Source organism: Aythya ferina, assembly GCF_964211825.1.
Source record: "Aythya ferina genome assembly, chromosome: Z".
Classification (NCBI taxonomy): domain Eukaryota; kingdom Metazoa; phylum Chordata; class Aves; order Anseriformes; family Anatidae; genus Aythya; species Aythya ferina.
The window spans coordinates 72,051,521-72,065,594 of NC_140299.1; the positions used below are offsets into that span (position 1 = coordinate 72,051,521).

Sequence of the window (14,074 nt, forward strand, 5' to 3'; positions counted from 1 at the left end):
CTCTATTAAGGGAGAAAAATGACTGGAAAGCATACTGTATGTTAATGTTTGGTGTCAGAAACCTATGTTATGACCCTATTTAGGTACATATATTATGCATCTGTGATGAAAAAATTTATTAAGGAAATGCTAAGTTGCCTAGTTTTTGCATTTAGAAACACAGAAATGAAGAGGGCTCATTATACAACCTTCATTCTTTCCTTCAATACTTGTTCATTGTGGCACATCCTCCATCTCAGGTTTACATAATATTTCTTAGAAATATTAGTAAGCCCTCAATTTTTCTAAAACTCCAGGTACACCTTGTACTTGTAATTGTCAGTAGTTTTTTTTTTTTTTTTTTTATTCCAGAGTATTTATCAGATTCGTCAGTCTAATATAACTTTATTTCTGCATTGTCTTTTGTGTCTGTTGCCGCCAATTTTAGATGGGAGGCTGGTATATTCTTCACCCATCTTGTGGGCTGATCTAATTTGCTACAAATGACTAAAAACACTGTTGTAGCTACAACATCATTTACTACTAAATGCTAAGAACATACAGGCTCTGAAATGTGAATCTATCTTGGGCCCTGCAAGGAAGGATCTGCTTATTTTGACCTTTTTATGTCAAAAGAAATATTTCTGGAGTCATGGCAGTTTTTATAGCACATACACATTGCTACATGTTATGTGAGGTTTCAACTCTATATGCTTATCTGAAGATTTTTTTTTTAATAATATGTGAGTTTATTAGTCTTCTCATATGATAAAAGTATGCAATATATTCATACAATTTAATATTTAAAGTTATTAATAAGAATGACATTGAAGGAGAGGTAACTAACTGTAATCACAAGAAAAGCTGAAGAGAAAGAGGCAGGCAAATTAAATGATTTACTAAGGCTGACAAAGAGATTTGCCCAGAGAGGCTGTGGAGTCTCCTTCTCTGGAGATATTAAAAATCTGCCTGGATGCCATCCTGTGCATTGTGCTCTGGGTGATCCTGCTTGGCAAGGGGGTTGGACTAGATGATCTTCAGAGGTCCCTTCCAACCACAGCCATTCTGTGATTATGTGATGTAAATTTGTGGGGCTCCCTGTCTGATGTTCATGCCCCTACTGTGTTGTGTGATCTTAACTAAAACTAAAATCAAATTTTCCAAAGTTAATTATTGATTAGTTGTATATTCAATTGCACATTCAGACCTTAAAAGCATCTGATAGCCCAGACAGGCCATCACAGATTTTGTAATTTAAAATCTTACAGGGATTTCTGCCAGCACAGACAGGCTTAGAAAAATTGTTAAAAACTGAGTCTATCCTAGCATAGTTTGTTCGTTTTCTTACATTTCAAGCATAGTCTTCATATCTGCATCTTGATCATATATCTCCATATATCTTGTGTCTTTGTTCCCTGAGTCATTCCATGCATATTCTTGTAGATATGGTAGACAGAAAGAATGGTGACTCTGTTGTCAAAGTTCAATCTACAAAATGGTTTGTTTTCTAAAACATCCAAAAGAGCTGCCTCTGTCTTTTCCTTTCCCAAAAAGGCTTTCCCTGGGTCATCTAAAACCATGCAAGGGCTCCTCTCAAGCCTTGCTCCTAACAGTTGGTAAGGAGCTGGTGGTAAGAGGGTTGATCACTTTTGCTGGGCTTGTTTGAATTAATTCTTTATGATTCATAGCCTCAGTTGAGAGGCTTGGTAAACGGAGAGAAAGTGGCTTTTTCTAATTTTATTTTCATGTTTTTATCAACTTAAAGAGATTAGTCTCATTAGTACTTCACAGACCGCAGTGGTGTCTTTATAGCATTTTTCATGGGGAGCATGAAATGATCCTTAATTTCATGGTCTTATCTTGGGAACAAGAAGTAAAATTTCCAACTGGAACTCACCTGAATTGTGTCTTGTGTTTAGCTAAGGATATTGTTTTCCTGTTGAGTGAAATAATAAAATTGTTATGGTAGAGCCTTGTGTCTTTAAGTGTAAAAGTATTATTTAAACAATAAAAGGAATCTTTTAATAAAGATTAAACAATGTATATTTGCACCTGATATATTACCTCCACAGGCTCCTGAAACAACTCTATTCTAAGGATCTTCATTTTTTGAAAGGCCAATGTTAATTTGTTTGTAAGGTCATGCATAAACAATTGATTAACTTGCAGTGTCATCCTGTTCATAAGCCTGCTTGCATTTTAAATTGAATTGGTTTTCTATTCCTGATAATGCTGCCTCACCCTTCCATGGTGCAAATACTTCATTAATTACTCTTTTGCAGCCTTTCCCTAACTAATGGAATTTCGTAGTATGACACCTGCTACTGCAATAATAGATTTGGAGTATGAAAAAGTCCAGTTACTGGTGGTGCCATTGCCTTTGTAGAGTTTCGCCATTTGCAGCTATTTTTGTTAACATTGTGTATTGGGTTTATGTGGCAAGGTTTTGGTAGCAAGGGACTGCAGGGATGGCCTCTGTGAGAAAAATCCAGAAGCTGCCCCATGTTTGCTAAGAGCCAGCTCCAGCTGCTCCAAAAGGGACCTGCTGCTGGCCAGAGCCAAACCAACAAGTGATTTTGTTTGTGCCTTTGGGAGAGCAGATTTAAGAAAGGGAAAAAAGCCTGCTGGGAAACAGCAGCTGAGAGAACGAGGAGTGAGAGCCAGCCCTGCAGCCCCCACGGGCAGTGCAGCAGGAGGGCAGGAGGTGCTCCAGGCAGGCAGCAGCAGTTCCCCTGCGGGCTGTGTAAGGAGAGGCCCCTGGTGGAGCAGGCTGTCCCCCTGCAGCCCATGGGTCCCACATGGAGCAGATCTCCACGCTGCAGTCCGTGGAGGAGCCCCCGGTGGAGCAGGTGGATGTGGCCTGGAGGAGGCTGCGGCCCATGGAGAGCCCCCGCAGGAGCAGGCCCCGGGCCGGAGCTGCAGACCGTGGAGAGGAACCCACGCAGGAGCAGGGGGTCTGGGGGGAGCTGCCGCCCACCCGTGGGGGACCCGTGCTGGAGCAGTTTGCTCCTGGGGGATGGATGGACCCCGTGGGACGGAGCCGTGTGGGAGCAGTTCCTGAAGAGCTGCTGACTGTGGGGAGTCACTGCAAGATCAGTTCGGGAAGGACGGCATCCCGGCATCCCGTGGGAGGGACCCTGCATAGAGCTGGGGCAGAGAGTGACTGTGAAGGGGCTGACTGACCACAGCCCCCATTCCCTGTTCCCCTGTGTTGCTGTGGGGAGGATGTAGAAGATGGTGGATGGGGGGAAGGTGTTTTTAGGTTGATCTTAATTTTTCACTGCTCTAACTTGTTAGTTAATAAATTAAATTAATCTCCCTATGCTTAATCATTTTTTTTCCCATGATGATATTTGTTGAGTGATCTATGTGTCCTTATCTCAACCCTTGAGTCCTTTTCATTGTATTTTTTCCCCCTTTCCCTTTGAAGAGGGGTGAGGGGTGGGGGTGAGAGAGCAGTTGTGGTGGAGCACAGCTGCCCAGCAGAGTAAAACCACCACACATTGTTAGTTCTTTGCTACTCACTTAGTTTCCTCCCAACCTGTAGCTTTGTTAGCAAACTGCTTGTGGCTTGTGCCATTAGGTCCTGTGATTCCTTTACGATGAAACTTGTCTGTGCTGTGGAAGGGATGCTTTTCCTCCTAATATTTAGCACTAAAGTAGTAAAGGCCATGATTGTGCATGACCCCTTCCTTGTGTAATGACAATCTTTTCTGCATATCAAAACTTGAAATAAAGCAACCTGTTGTAGAAATAATGAGCAAAAAGAGCTTTCATGGTGGAGCAAGCAAGGTCCCGTATCCTAAAAGCAGCACTCCTTTCCTATGTGTGATGTTGAATCAAGTGATGAATAGATGTGCCCCATTGTATAGCTGAAATGTGTTTATATTTACTTGCTATTCTCTTTTTCACCTCCTACCCACATTGTATGATTTCTGTACTTGCTGCATTTCTGAAATATATTCCCCAATTCCCCCCTCCCCCCAGTTCCATGGTAGATTTTCCAGGTCTTTGCAATGAGGAATACTTTTGAGGAACTATCTCCACATCCCCTAACTTTGTGCTGAAGGAGGTTTCCCTGATTTCTACTTCATTCTTCAGCTTTCATTCACATCACTGTACAGGCATTACCCTCCTGTCAAAGCAGACAGAAGTGAAGACTTGCTTAAATCCCAAGAAGCAGCTGTAAAATTTGCCATGATCAATATAGTTGTGAACAGGTTAGGAAGCTTCTACAAATGCTCATGTGTCAAACAGGTGGTGTGTATCAGGAAGGATTTATTGTTGCTTCCTAACTATGGTCTAATCTATTTTTCATTTCTAATATAGATCATTTTCTTGTGAATCTCTGCACAATAGTTGCATTGGCAGTAGTAATCTTTACTAACTGCAGCGTTGGCAATCTTTTTTCATTACTGACTATGGACCATCCAAGGACAGGGTCATAAGACATCAGATGGATGAATTTCCCTGTTCTGCAAGTATGGTTCTGCTTGTGACTCAGGGTGGTCCTCTGGTTTGGATGAGTCATATCTGAGTATGACACCAGCTGACACAGAGCAAAGTAAGTGGCAGGAGCCCCCTGCAGTTTAGAGAACCCTGTTGGGTTGAATGGCTGGTAGAGAGAGAAAAATCTCAGCAGCTCTGGAGAATTCATTAGCTTGAAATGACAGCTCCAGGAGAAGCCTGGTAATTCTTGCAACAGTAAGACCATTAAAAAAAAACAGAGATTTCCAGAGCTGGACTGTTAGCATGAAGTCAGGAAAAAAAAAAAAAAAAAAAGGAGAAAAAATCTAGGGTGCTTAAGGCACCATGAAAGTACTGTACTGTGTTGCTCACAAGTTGAGACTGGTTAGTAACATTTGTTGTGGATTATGGTGAGTGTTAAACTTGTCAGCACAGACCTTCTTCATCTCATATATTCCTTCTATCTTCTCTACTCTTACTGTGATAAAACAAGATAGCTCTTCAGCCTCCACCTCCTAGAATGGAAATGGTAGCTTTGGAGGATTTTTGGCTGTCACAGAAATTATGTCAATTTTGTGATGCAGAGCTGGGGGAAAGTAGAAGAAATAAATATGAACTGCCTAAGTATGCTGTTTGAATGTCTTCCTGAATTAAAGTCAGACTGTGCTGTAAACAATGGTTATTTATCCATAAGTAGACAACAGATTGTTACTTTATTTATTTATACAATGTAGTTCAGTGACTCTGCACAAGCACACTTTCTGTACGAGCACTGAAAATGTCTGATTATGAAACACTTATTTTCCTACAGTATCTAGGTAACAAGACACAGAAAAGTGGGTAGCCTAATGAGCACAAATACCAGTAAGGCATGGAGATACGATGCTTTCAGCAGAACATTGCTGCTGGCACCTGTTGTGGTGAAGGTGAGCTATTTGTTTTCCTTTAAATTCTGCTGTTGATCCATATAAATTGGATTGGATTTTTAGTCAATAATGGACTTTAGGCTCTAGTATACTGCTGGGGATTTCACAACCTTGCAGTAATCTCCAACCCCCTCTTCTATCACATTGGCATTCTTCCATCTCACCATGTATCCTTTTCTAGAGCAATCACTGTTCAGGAACTGCTTTGCAATGTTCTTGAAGTGTCCATCAGGTACCTTTCTGTGCTGTCATGAAGACCTGCAGAAAAACATGATGGCTTACTTGTGAAAAGAGCAACACTTTTTTTTTTTTTTTTTTTTTTCCCAACAGCTATGCAATAGGATGCAATGACTGGAGACTTCTTGTGGCAGAACTACACAAAAAAAAGCTAGGCTATGCCTGGAAAAGTTTATAGACACAAGACAAATAGTGGCAGAAAGGAAGGTTTATGCATTTCATTGATGTAGAAAAGATGCTTAAAGCAGGATAATGACTTGTCAAGGAAGTCTTTAGGAAGCTGGAAAACTGTGACTTATGCAAAAGATCTTTTCTTCTAGCACAGGTTCCACTTCTGTTTTAAGCATCTCTTTACTCATGAAAATACATATTGTCTGCTGTGTTTTCATGATTTTTTTATGCAGCTGTTCAAGCCGTAATCTTGAAGCACGTTACTTTGATGTTATGACAAAATGTTGGATAAAGTGGATTGTTCTCCCTCTCAGACATTCGAGAATGAATTAAGTGCTATGGGAGCAATTCATCCTTAGATACCAAGTTTTCTTAAATTTTGTATTTATTTCAGAGTACTTAGAATATTCAGATTTGTATTTTTAGGTATAAAATTCTTTTTATCTGGAATTATCTCTAATGAGTTTAATGTCAGGGTAAAAAAAAAAAAAAGTTATTCTCATCTTTCATGTTAATGCAGTTTTTCTTAACTTTAAAGCAATGGAAGTTACATAGTTTTCATGAAAGGTAAATGCTGGCCAATAAGACAGCAGTGAATTATCTCCTTAGCTACTGAGCACTTACGCCATTCTGGTTCCATGCCTTTACTACAATGTTGTTCATAAAATCATCAAAGAAAGAGAGAGCCTTCCCTTCTCCAAAGTTGGAGAGGAGGAAACATCCCAAACGTCATCTGAAGCATTTTCTTCTGGCCACAGTTTTTGTTTTATTTCTTTCATGACACAACCGTAGTGGCTCCCTAAGGCATGTCACAGCTTTAAGATTTACAATCCAGTTCCTGCAGGGTTGGGCTGTGACACCCATGCCAGTTGTGGTCTGCTAAATTACTGTCAGTGCTTGCACATTTATGAATTATCTGTTACTTTTGAAGGAAGGCAACAGAAGCTTTGTGATGTTCTGAGGTCCAGCTATTACATTGGCAAAGATTTCTTTGGTTCACTTATTTATTTTTATTGAATGAATGCTCACCACCTGAAATTTAAATTTAAGGACACAGTCAGCAAATATTTAATTCTTATTTTCTTATTTCTCTCTGTATACTTGCTTTCCCTCTTTATATTTCTTTTTAATGCAAATCTGATGCATATCTTGATGTCACTCACCTTCCCCCTCTCTCTTCCCCCAAAATAACATACTGTTTAGAGCCTAGCTAAGAGACTAAAATACGTTTAATGCCAGTCATCAAAATTTCCAAAAAGTACTTTCTGTGTGCTTTGAAGTCAAAGAGAGATGGTTAGGTGTCTGTGTAAGAGCAGAGAATGCCTGTGTTTTTGTGTTTGTCTGAGACCCTGTTCTTGGAATTTCTTGCCTCATGTGCAGGCCATCTTGCAGACGGGGCTTTTTTGTACTGTAGTTGCACCATACAAATCTTAGGTGAGAATAAGCCTCAAAAGTGATAGCCCTGCACCAATCACAGTACTTAAATAGTATATGCAATGGGAATACTAGCCATCTTGCTAATTAAAGAATAAACTATAAAGAGTTTTAATGACTTAAAGTTCACTCTGAATGCCTGTCACAAAACTGGGCCTTGATATCAAATTCCCTCATTCCTGTGGTCTATTCTTGGAGAGAAGTCACACTCCTCACCTCAACCACCATGGTTAGAAATATAGTGAGTACTAGCGCTGAACTGCAGTTTTATCCTGCTGTTCTTCCTTGTCAGTCTCTTAAAACCATAGTGAAAATTGACAAAGATTCAAGTTTTTAATGCCATGCCTACATTCTTTGGAGTTGTTGCTAAGTGAAGGTCATTTCTTCATCATTTTTGATTGTTTGAGTGCAGACTGACCTTTCCTTATGTGCAAAATGTTCAAAGTGTCTGAATTGACTTTGCCTACAGTAATAAAGGTTTTCAAAAATCCCACTGTGCTCTAGTGTGCTGGACAGAGCTGTCATATCATTCATCTCCTGGATGCCTCTCTCACTTTCCTCCATCTCTTGTGCTTTCCTCAAAGCTGCCTCATTTCCCTTCACCATGGCTGACAGGATCACATATACTTACTATAGAATTAAACGAGAACTGGCAAGTAACCAGTTCATTTCCAGGGATTTTACTGAATGGTGAGAAAGTCATGTATTATTTTGGATTTCAGATATCCTCCTGGAAATGGCAGTCATTTGCATGCTGGAAAGATATTTAGTTCAAAATTCTCACTTTTTGCTTTAGAGAGATATTTTAATTCAAGGGCTGGCTGCAGAGCTGAAGGTTTGATCCTGCAGTGTGCTGCAGTCATACATCTCTCTCTGGTTGCAGAATATACAGCATCATATAGTTTTATTCCTCTAAATCCTTAGTGTTTCAGGAAATCACAGAGCAGAGTCACTTCTCAGGTAAATTAGTGTAATTTTGACAGCTAAATTGCTAAGAACTGCCTCTGATGCACAAGTCAGCCCAGTTTACCTCTTTCCTCAATTTTTAAATGTATGTGGCTGTCCATGACCTTGGTGATATATATATATATATATACATACATATACATACATATATATATATATATATAGCTAGTAAACAAGAATGAGCAACATTAAGGGTAGTTTCAGTGTTTGGCTTGACAGAAATATTTTGTTTGATAGCAAAGAAAATATTGATAGTGCATTTCTAAATGTGCAAAATGTATCCAGAATGTGGATAAAGCTGTGCAGAAAAGGAATTGGAAAGTCTTTTTCAGAAACTTGGGCAAGCATTATGAAAACCACAATCACATTGCAATTTTTTCTGCATGTCAAAATGTAACTACAAGTACTTTATCTTCTTGATGAAATCACCATTTATAAGTCATTTTTCATCAAAAGCGTATGAATGGTAGTTGATCACTGCAAATGACTTTGCCATTAGGGCCATAGCTTTGGTATTTTTCTTTCCTTTTCAGTATTAAAACTGCTTTGGAAGGCAGTGTAGAGGAACCTGGATGAATCAATAAGTGATTAAACCCAACTTTACATAGATACATGCATTTGCAAAAGCTCCGTACATTGGCTTCTTTGTAACTTGAATTATTTTCAACAATGAAGGAAACATTTGTCAGAGACAGAAAGAAATGGCACAAAAAAAATATAAAACATGAGCTGAAATGCCCTTGGAAATAAATGAGAAATAACTTTGGTTCCCAATCAGGAATCCAAGCCTCAGGCCAATTTTACATTGTTTTGTGTGCATTAAGGGGTGACATGCACAAATTATGCGTATGTGTATTTTATCACATTGTTATTGGCATTGTAGAACTATCTAGAGGCCTACAAAAGTGAAACTGTTCCATCCAACACCAAAAATTTTGCAAGATCATTAGGTCACTCCTCATTTTCCCATGCACTAAGAGAGGCAGCATGTAGCATTGTGGTGGAAATGCCATTCCAAGATTGATAGAACCAAGAGCAGTAGTCCACTTCCAAATATTGTAATTTGAAAACAAAGGAAACAGATTCTTTCTCTCTGGAAGACCAAATAACAACAACAACAACAAAAGTGTGATAAGTTCATGCTGAATCTCTGCATACAGAGTTTAGATCAGGTTTTCCTGGTAGTAATAGGGACAATACTCTCTGGTACCACAAGTGTGGGAAAAGGGGGCCTGGATAAACATTTTCTTTTATGTCATGGGAACATGAACACATCAATTCCTTCTTCTCTTTGGAGTAAACAGTGTCTGTGTACTACCACAGGCTTTTAAATTGTCTGCCAACAATTAAAAATGCTCCCTCCAGCAAAGAAAATAGTAGTTAGTACTGAGTATGTGTGATCCTTGGGCCTGTACAGTCACTCATCACTGTTTTTTGTTGTTGCTTGTTTGCTTTGTTCTCCCTTCTCCCCCCCACCCCCCCCAAAAAAAAAAAAGAAAAAAAGTCCATTTGAGTATTGTTTGTATTTGCTGGCTCCTGAGAAAACAGTAACCTAAAAGAGCAAAATTTTGCTTGTCTTTCTCCTCACTGTCAGCACAGGTTTTGTAAAGGTTAAGTGAGCCACATCCTTTCTGACTGTCTGAGTACACACATAGGCAGAGCTGAGTGGCAGCCAAACACCTTGAACTTTGCAGCACTCAGGTACTTGCTGGGGTGAATTTCAAATGCACAGTAGACAGTCTGGCTATACGTGGTGATATTTTTCTGCACAGAAATTGGAAAATATGAAAGCATTTGGTTAGCTTCATTTGCAAATTTCTGCCCTTCCAAGAGCCACCTAATACAAGAAGCAGTAGTGCTTCACTTGTGTTTCATGAAATTTCTAGTACAACTTCATGGAACAAGAAATTCTAGTGGGCAAAAGATTTATGTAAGATTTTACATGTATTTTTTTAAGCTTAAATGCTTACTATATGGTTCTTAGGCACACAGTAACATTAGCAACACTAAAATAACATGCAAATATAATTGTATATTACTGTTTATATATTTATGACAGTTATTACTATTCTTTTTTTTTTTTTTTTTTTTTCCCCCTTATGACAGTGAAGTTCACATTTTTAATCTCAGTCTTTGCTGACTAGTTACTCATAGGATGATTTATGTACAGGAATGCTGGTGGACTGGAACCTGGTGATTTAGGTGATATAATTGTATGCCTAGTCTTTCATGGGACTAAGGCCCATCATACACACTAGAAATCTCTAAAATCAGGGAGGTCATGTGTATGAGAGACACCTTTGTCACAGCAACAGAGCAACTGGTCCTTCCTGCATGGTGGCTAGGACATCAGGTCACATGTATGGTGGCCCAAAGCAGGGAAAAGGGGGGCTGACACTGTTTTGCGTGCATAGAATGTGCCTGTCAATATAAAAAAAATTCAGACACGAGTGGGTGAGGTGGAGTGTGAATCCTGCTGTGCATCTCAGACCAGTGCTGCATGACAGGCTGGGATGGGAAATCAGTTATTAGCGGTACGATCTGGATTACATTGGGAAAAATAGCTCCTTGTTACCTGGCTGAAATTAGGCAGGATACCAGTATTGAGAAAAGATAAAGGGGCTGTGAAATGATTAAAAGAGCTCAAGTTTCTTATATGTGACCCAGAAGCCTGTTATCTCAGTCAATTTCAACAGGAACAGTAATTTATCCCGATCAACGCCACCTCTATGTTGCAAAAAGCAATAAAATTACAGTGAGATTTGAACTAAAAAACAGTAGGTTTTAGGTGATTTTTTAGTCTCAATTAAAAGATATGAAGTCAGTTTTGATAAAATAGCTGCTCTTTTCTTGGACTTTTTATAGTTTATGTTAGAAACACTTTGTGTTTATAAGTGTGCCCACTATCTCTGTTTAAAAAGGGAATGGATGGAGATTAAAAAATAACATTTAAATAAAACTATTATTAACATTATTTATTATGTTTTGTTTCATACAGGATTCTTTAGCATCTCACTGTGTGTGCAGCTGTGTGTTGCCGTTGCCAGTACTCCAGGCACAGCCTAGCCCACAGTGTTCTGTTCCATGATGGAATCTCATGGTAAGTTTTGATCTCATCTCATGATCAGGAGCAGATTGGGAACAATAAACATTTAAATAAAAAGGTCCTTATTTTGTTACCAGGTAATGACAAATCCCAAACTGAATGTCCAAAGTGAAATCAGCAATCAGATCTACTTAAAAAGTAGTTATGAAATGAGGAATTTAATTCTCATTCCTATTGAATCCTTCTTACCCTTTGGAATCTTGCTGGCTTACTTTGATGAGCCAGAATAAGGCAACATACAGTGGGATTGCAAGAACAAATAAAATAATATGGGTAGCATGGAGTAAAACAACTGTTTTGGTAGTATCATTATCACAGCTGGTTCTAACATATCAAATTCATTTTTTTTTTTATTTTTTATTTTTGCTCGTTATAATTTACCATGGTGTGATTCTCTCTCTCTCTTTTTTTTTTTTTTTTTTTTTTTTCCAAGTGGGGTGCATCATGATCTTTCTTGTAAACTCTTCCATGTTAACAGTTGAAGAGTGGAAATATCAAATTTTCCTGTGCTACCATTTGTTATTGTGAACACAACAGAAATGAATAATCATGAAAAGGAGAGAGAATTGTGTACCCCTGTGATGAAGTGTATCCCATGCTGTTTTGTTTCCTTCCTTTTTTCCCTCTTAAGGTGAGGGATATTTTGCCTTTTAAAGTGTGGATTTATTTATGTATTTATTTGTCTGTTTATTTATTTATTTAAAAAAGTTTTATTTATGTTTATAATCATGGCAGTTGGGTAGTCCCTGTCTTGAGCCACTTCAATTCTTCCTGTAGTATTTGCACTTTTCCTTGTTCCATAGTCATCTAATTTATAAAATACATGTATAATTCATATAACGTATACTGCAGACTGGTCTATACTATGCTATTGAAGGTAAGGTCCACTTGCAGGAGGAGTAAAGTAACCCACAGGAAACGTTTTCCCATCAATTCAGAACAAAAGGCCTTAGCAACTATCTGTTGTTTACTACTATTTATATTTACAACGACTGTTTTTTGCCATTGTTAATTTTTTGCTTCCTCTTTCCTCATGATGCTGGATTTGAGGGAAACAGTGATTGTAAAAATTATTTGCTGAGCCCTGCAGTATCACCTGTTCTGTTGACTGCGCAGAGCAATTTTCAGTGTTGTTAACTATGCAATGTCTTTGTCTTTACAGATGCAGAGAGGACACACTTGCTCAATTCTGAGACTAATATTTGATCTGACCTGTTAGTTGGAATTTAAATTATTAAAAGTAACAATGGAAACAATGTAAGTGAGACCGTGTTAAGCACTGCCAATCACCTCACTCCTCTGCTGTGGTTCTTGCAAGGAGTCAGTGCTGGAATTGACCCTATTCATCACTCTGTTCCTCTTGTAACCCCTGAGCAAAAGGCAGGTATCTCTAGTGCTCTGTTTGCCTGGTTGAAGCTTCCAATCCATTTCATTTGATCTCAGTGCTCATTCTGACATGATCAATCACCCTATGCTTTCTGAGTGCCTGCAGCAAGGAGCTGTGCTCGCCACTGCTGCTCTCCTGGTTTTACCTTCTTTCTCTCACCACTTGTTTTCCATGATTAATAAAATTAATGTTGTTTTCTCTCTTGCTCTTTCCCAGTGGAGTGTTACAAGGCACTGGCCTTGACCTGCTTCTCCCTTTATTTGCTGCTCCTCATGTTGCAGACAAGCTGGATCTGAACCTTCTGGTCTCTTACCCAGTGCCTCCAATATCCTTGTGCTGTGTCTCAACCCTGTATGCTGCTTCTGGCCTAAGGTCCTTAGTGTCAGTGGAATTTTATTTTGTTATTTTTTACCCCAGAGCTTTTCTCAAAGGTTTCTCATTCTTCCAAATTGCTCTCCCTTTGTCTACCTATTGACAGCTCCTAAACAGAGCCGCTGGAGATGCTTATGGTCACCCTCCCTCCACTGAAGGCTTTATCACAGAATCACAGAATCACAGAATTTCTAGGTTGGAAGAGACCTCAAGGTCATCGAGTCCAACCTCCAACCTAACACTAACAGCCCTCCACTAAACCATATCCCTAAGCTCTACATCTAAGCGTCTTTTGAAGACTTCCAGGGATGGTGACTCCACCACTTCCCTGGGCAGCCTGTTCCAATGCCTCACAACCCTTTCTGTAAAGAAGTTCTTCCTAACATCTAACCTAAAACTCCCCTGGCTCAACTTAAGCCCATTCCCCCTCGTCCTGTCACCAGGCACGTGGGAGAACAGACCAACCCCCACCTCGCTACAGCCTCCCTTGAGGTACCTAAAAAGAGCGATAAGGTCACCCCTGAGCCTCCTCTTCTCCAGGCTGAAGAGTCAGTGTTGTTATCCTGGTGTCAGTGTTGTCTCTCAGCAACTGTACCCTGTGCTAACTGCATGGTGATGGGTGATCAGCAGGCTGAGTCCAAAGTTTTACCCTTTTCCAGGGAAATGGCACAAAATCAATGGTTTTTGTTTTTCCAAAATTTGTTCCCTCTGTAGCTGCTTTGTCCTTTTGACCTTCCCGGAAGCCGCCTCTCGAGGGGGCTAGTGCCTTCCAGGTTTGTGGAGGGGCAGCAACTTGTGAAATTGCAATGAAGCAGGAGATAACTGGGGGACTGATGGAAATTTCCTCAGGGTATTAGAACACAGAAGAGTAGATGCTCCTGGTGATGCCATAGTGATAATTATTGGAAAGTTTCCTACAAAGGAAAATTCCTGCTGAGTTGTCAAGGTTACAGATGTCTTTCTGCTTGTGTTTGCACATTGTTCCTCTCATAATAGTCAAGCAGAATCAGATTTTAAAAGTATTTAGGC

At 39.5% G+C, this 14,074-nt stretch overlaps 1 long non-coding RNA gene across 1 annotated transcript; it reads left to right on the forward strand.

Annotated features, from left to right (window-relative positions):
- The first annotated feature begins 5,261 nt into the window (after positions 1–5,261).
- On the forward strand, positions 5,262–12,543 carry LOC311426996. Its single transcript, XR_014687153.1, has 3 exons — positions 5,262–5,372; positions 11,179–11,280; positions 12,449–12,543. It is a non-coding gene; the product is annotated as an uncharacterized lncRNA (long non-coding RNA).
- Positions 12,544–14,074: the final 1,531 nt, after the last annotated feature.